Below are 5,939 nucleotides of genomic sequence, written 5' to 3' on the forward strand. Positions count from 1 at the left end.
GGGCCACCCATGGATCCCAAAGAAGACCTTTTGAGGCCCAGGCGCTAAGGAGACTATGGGGCAACACAGCCCTCACCACGAGCCATACACAGTTTGAAATAAAAGCACTGCTCCGCTCTAAAACATCCATGCTACATCTGTGATGAAATTGTAATAGCTCTTTCTAGAACTTGGGTTTACTAAATTCAGCGAGTGGAAGATACCTTCTTTCTGGGGAGCAAAGCAGGGCCCCCCCCAAATGGATTATTTAAGAAGTAAATTAGCACTTGTAGAGTGCACAGACTAAGCAGGTGCCCCTAAGCACTTGGCTGCTAACTGAAAGGTTGACAGTTCAAACCCACCCTGCAGCTCTGTGGGAGAAAGACCTGGTGATCTGCTTCGGTAAAGATTCGAGCCAAGAAAACCCTATGGGGCAGTTCTGCTCTGTTCCACATGAGGTGGTCTAAGTCAGAACCCTCTCAAGGGCACTCAACAACAAATGTAGCCAATCCTATTGTCCATCCCTTACCCCTCCTCCTTCTTGCTCCCCTCCTCCAGCCTCAGGCTCAGGTTGGCTTCACCTTTGACAATGTTTCTTTACCTCTGCCTGATGATACTTGTGCTCAGCTCTCACCTGAAATGGCCACTCCCTTATTCTCCCTTGGAGCCCTGTGGAGCAGTGGTTAAGAGCTTGGCTGTTAACTACAAGGTCTGCAGTTCAAATCCACCAGCCGCTCCACGGAGCAGTTCTACTCTGTCCTATAGGTCATTGACCATGAGTCGGAATTGACTCAGTGGCAACAGGTTTGGTTTTTTTGGTTTTTCTCTCCTTTGAAGGTACCTGGGTGGCACACACAGATTGTGGTCTACTACTAACCTAAAGGTTGGCGGTTCGAACCCGCCCAGTGGTACCATAGAAGAAAGGCCTGGCAATCTGCTTCTATACAGATTACAGCCCGGAAAACCCTATGGGGTAGTTCTAATCTCTCATGTGGCGTCAGTAAGAGTCAGAATCGACTCAACGGCAATGAGTTTGGTTTTCTGTTTTCTGTCTCCAGATACGAGGCTTTCTCTCAAGCCAGCCAAAATCATGCTTCCTCTGAGGTCAGAAACTTTTTTTTAACCACATGTTGACCCGGCCAGAATCAGTGTGTGTTTTGTTTTTATTCATCAATAACCGAAAATTTGGAAAAACCAGGTAACTTTTCTGTAACACGGTTCACGACCTCCTTTTCAAATAGTTCATTTTACAGACCTTGAAATTTGATGGAGATAAACCTTGGAAATATTGCTTGACAAAATCCAATAAATAAATCAACGAAGATTTATTACTATTGTTGACAACTCTCCCTAGATGGTGTGTGGCTTGACAGAGCAAAATTTGTTAGATTCATGCGCTTGGCAGGCTTTCCCATTGAGGATATTGTTGACTCATGTACAGTGAATAATTTTTATATTGAAATGCACGTCGAGCTTATCTAATGTTTCTGTTTGCTCAGGCACTTGAGCGAACATAAAAATGAAAAAATAGTGGCATAAAAAAGGAATATTTTCTGTCTAGTATTTTTGCTAGAAATACACTATTGCTTTTTAAAACGGAAAAGTCAATTGTTTTCCACTCACAACAGAATCATTCAAACCACAAGGCACCAAAGGGGCGGAAGGAGAAAAGGACATTTAAAAACATTTTAAAGGAATAAATATGCTGACATACAGGGATCTGGCTACCCTCACTCTACATGTTCTAGCTTAGGGATTTTCGAATTCTATAAAAAGGCTGGTTTTCTTTCATCACTTCTTCCCATAGATAAAAGCAGTTTTGGGTTATAGTCAGGACGTTTCCATGGGCTATTCCTGCCCTTCCAATTCTTCCTTTGTGGCTGGATTGGCAGGGTCTGGCACATACGTGTCGCATGATGTCAAGAACAGAGCAAAAGTTGTGGCTATAAAAAAAACAAAGGAAGAGAGAAGTTACCGTACGTCGATGCTCGTGGTAATGAAAACAGGAGGCACCGTGTCATTTGTCAGTGGAGCCGCCAGGCATCTTATCTGCATGTGCCACAACCTGCTTCAATGTGGTTAGTGCAGACAGACAGTGTGAAATTGGCATGTGCTAGTTAAGTCAAGCTTTAAACCCGGCGGCAGAGATTTGCCCTAACGGAGAGTCCGCACTGCAGGGGTAATCAGCTGCTACGATATAGTGAGCGACCCTAAACCATGCAGAAAGGGCATCTCTTGGGCTCTGGCAAGGCGCAGCTGCCCTCGGTGCAGGAACAGACATGCCCACACCCCAAGAAGACGCAGGACTTGAAGTTGCTCAGACACACAACACAGGCACTCTCCAGACTCGCCCAGTCCTCGGGGGTGTGGCTTAGCCCGGCAACTGGGCCTCCAACTCTCGAAATTCCTCCTGCATCTGCTGGAGGCACAGTGGCTCCTGCCGCTGCAAGTATACAGCTTTTGGAGGATGAAGAAGAGGTGGCTCAGGCGGCAAAGCCAAACACCAACGTCAGGACCTTCCAGAGTTGGACGCTCGACTCCTGCCTCTGCAGCAGGCTGTCCAAGTCCTGGCTGCTCGGGTAGTATTGCGTGTTGTGCTTGGGGGGCTGGAGGCGGACGGAGATGTTGTCCAGGACAGTTCACCCACCCCTGTGAGGGTGGCCCCAACCTTCAGCATCTCCTCTGTCTCCTGGATGCCTTTGGGCCACTCACTGCAGATGTAGTGACCGATGACGTCAGTGAAGGACTGGATTGAGTCTCCACCGAGCCCAGGGGCTCCAGCACTCAACGGCCACACCTACACCATCCTGGTGGAGTACCAGGTCAAATGGCACCGTGTTGGTTCTCTGGTGGATGATCTTTGAATAGTCATTCCAAAGGTGGGTTGTTCGATTCCACACCATCTCATGCTCCTGAAGTGTCAGATGCTGAATTACTCCCTTGCAATTTTCCACAAACTGGCTGTTGAGCGTTTCTTTAACAGATCGCACAGCCTCTTCAATAAAAGAATAAGGCACACATTTTCCTGGAGCTTCCAAAAGAATACTCCTTAGATCTTCACCCAAGTAGATATTTTTAGCTCCCTTCAGTTCGTGGGAGACCTGGACCTTCTGAGAATATATGGAGTACAGGATAGCGGTAACCACAGAGCTGGTGCCCAGGAGACCAACTGGCACAGCAAGGGTGACCCTCTGCTCTCCATGGCTGCGCTGAGGTCTGCTTGCATTTTTTAAAATCCTAAGCTAAAGTACAACAGAATTCTCCTTAGAAGGAAGGATGGCAAGACTATGTCTTACATACTTTGGACATGTTATCAGGAGGGGTCAGTTCCTGGAGAAGGACATCATGCTTGGTAAAGTAGAGGGTCAGCAAAAATGAGGAAGACCCTCAATGAGATGGATTGTCACAGTGGCTCCAACAATGGGCTCAAGCATAACAAATATTGTGAGGATGGCGCAGGACCAGGCAGTGTTTTGTTCTGTTGTACACGGGTCACTATGAGTGGGAACCCACTTAACGGCACCTAACAACAACAACAGTGGGCTCCGGTCAGAGCTGTCACTATTACCTAATTACAAGGACACTTTGAGTTGCGTGATTTTGTTTGCACGTGCTACAAGCATGCACTGTTGTTTCTGTTGCTGCCAGTATTTTTATAGTCGCTGATTTAGTCAAATTTTCTGGTGTTTTAGCTACAATATTGTGATAATTAGTATTTGTGAACCTATATCAATAACTTTTTTGAGAATTAATTAGTAATTAAAGGAAAGGAATGAGCGATATATGGAAATTATGATTTATGAGTAACATTAGTACAAAAACATTTCTAAGGATTCTGTATGGTCCGGTACCGGAGGAGGTCCATGGGGCGGTGATACTATGATTTACCACACTGGGTGACAACAACCCTAGTGATGCCACTGTTCTGACCCACCCTCACAAAGCTTAAAAGCAAAGCTCAAAAGGATGAAACTGTTCAAATACGCTAGAACAGAGCCTAATACTCCTTAAAGGAATACAACAAAACCCAGCACCCAAAAAGGGAGAATGCACAATGTCCAGCCTCCAATCCAAATAGCAGGCATGCAAAGAAGCAGAAAGATATGACCTATAACCAGCACACACACACGCACACACACACGCATACACACACGCACACACACACACACACACACACACACACAATCGATGGAAACAGATACAGAAACTACTGAAACACTGGAGTCAACAGACATGGATGTTTCAACAGCTATAATGAAAATGCATTATTTTGATGGCTTTTATTGCTAGGTCTTCTTTTCAGTTAATTATTTTTATATAATTCCATGCAGTTGGAATTCCTGCAGAGGGGTATTTGAAGAAATAATGGCAGTAGTACAAAGGACAGAGATGAATATTGTAAATCATAGAAAAATCCCTTAAAAAATCTCTGTGAATGTGAGTTAGTCACAGAAACTTCTGGAACTGTTTCCTTGTCTCTAAAATAGGAATAATGATACTTACCTCACGAGTAAGTTATGATCATTAAGTGAGATTTCTTAATATCTTGCTTGGTACATAATTGACTGTAAATAAATAGTAGCAATTACTATTGTTAATAAAACTTGAGACAATGACAAAAACAATTACAGGCCAATTTGTTATATATACATAATGAGTGAGACTGAACAAAATCAGTGTAAATATAATGGTTTTGATTTATTGCTCTTGGCGAGAATCTTACTAATTCCAAATTCAGACAAATTTGGGCAGGGAAAGAGTCAAAACAGACTTAATTATTAAAACCAGGCAACAATATTTTGCCTAGTACTTATCCTTAAGGAATTATCTTTTTCAAATACACAAAACATCTTTTCATTATCATAACAAGACATTCAGTTGCTATAAAATTATTATAAAAATATTTCTTTTCACAAGCAGTTTGTTCTCTTTAAAACCAAGCCAGTTGCTGTTAAGTCAGTTCCGACTCACGGCCACCCCTTGTGTATCAGAGTAGAACTGTGCTCCACAGAGTTTTCAATGGCTGGTTTTTCAGAAATAGATCATCAGGACTTTCTTCCAGGTGCCTGAGGGTAGACTTGAACCTCCAACCTTTTTGGTTAGCAGCTGAGCGTGTTAACTATTTAGGAGTAGCCTACTCCCTGTTGGAATCATTTGACCAGCAACAATATGTGGCAATCCCCTCACAGGTCCATGTCCCACCATCAAGGCACTGGCTGAGGGCTATAGCCATGGCCATTGGAGCCCCGGCCTCATAGGCAGCCCTCTTTGAAATGCCTAATCTCTGGTGACACCACTCATCTCCTGTTATCCTGCCACCTAAGGTGGTAGCTGCATTGTGCAGTTACTAATCCCCAGGTTACTTCAGCATGCTCCTGTTTGCTCTTTCAGCTTTCCAACAACTGTGTAACTGAGTCCCTGGATTAAATTCCCTCTGCTTTAAATACCAAGCATATAGCGAGCTGCCATCTAAGATACATCAATTGGTCCCAACTCACCTGGCGTAAAGAGAATGAAGAAAACCAAAGTCACAAAGAAAGTATTAGCCCTAGAGAGAGAACAGGCCACATAAACCAGAGACTGCATCAGCCTGAGACCGGAAGAACTAGATGGTGCCCAGCTACCACCAATGACCACCCTGACAGGGAACACAACAGAGAGTCCCTGATGGAGCAGGATAAAAGTGGGGTGCAGAATTCAAATTCTGGTAAAAAGACCAGCCTTAATGGTCTGACTGAGACTGGAGGATTCCTGGAAAGCATGGCCCCCAGACTCTCTGTCAACCCAGAACTAAAACCATTCCCGAGGTCAACTCTTCAGACAAAGATTAGACTGGACTATGGGACATAAAATGATACTTGTGAAGAGTGCCTCTTAGCTCAAGTAGATACATGAGACTAAATGGGCAGCTCCTGTCTGGAGGTGAGATGAGAAGGCAGACAGAGTTAGGAGCTGGTTGA

The 5,939-nt window shown here is 44.4% G+C and overlaps 1 pseudogene; it reads right to left on the bottom strand.

The window, feature by feature from the left end:
* Positions 1 to 2,189: 2,189 nt before the first annotated feature.
* Positions 2,190 to 3,181, bottom strand: LOC101350397 (mitochondrial ubiquitin ligase activator of NFKB 1 pseudogene; annotated as a pseudogene).
* Between the last annotated feature and the right edge of the window lie 2,758 nt (positions 3,182 to 5,939).

This window comes from Trichechus manatus, unplaced genomic scaffold (assembly GCF_000243295.1).
Source record: "Trichechus manatus latirostris isolate Lorelei unplaced genomic scaffold, TriManLat1.0 scaffold00062, whole genome shotgun sequence".
NCBI classification, from domain to species: domain Eukaryota; kingdom Metazoa; phylum Chordata; class Mammalia; order Sirenia; family Trichechidae; genus Trichechus; species Trichechus manatus.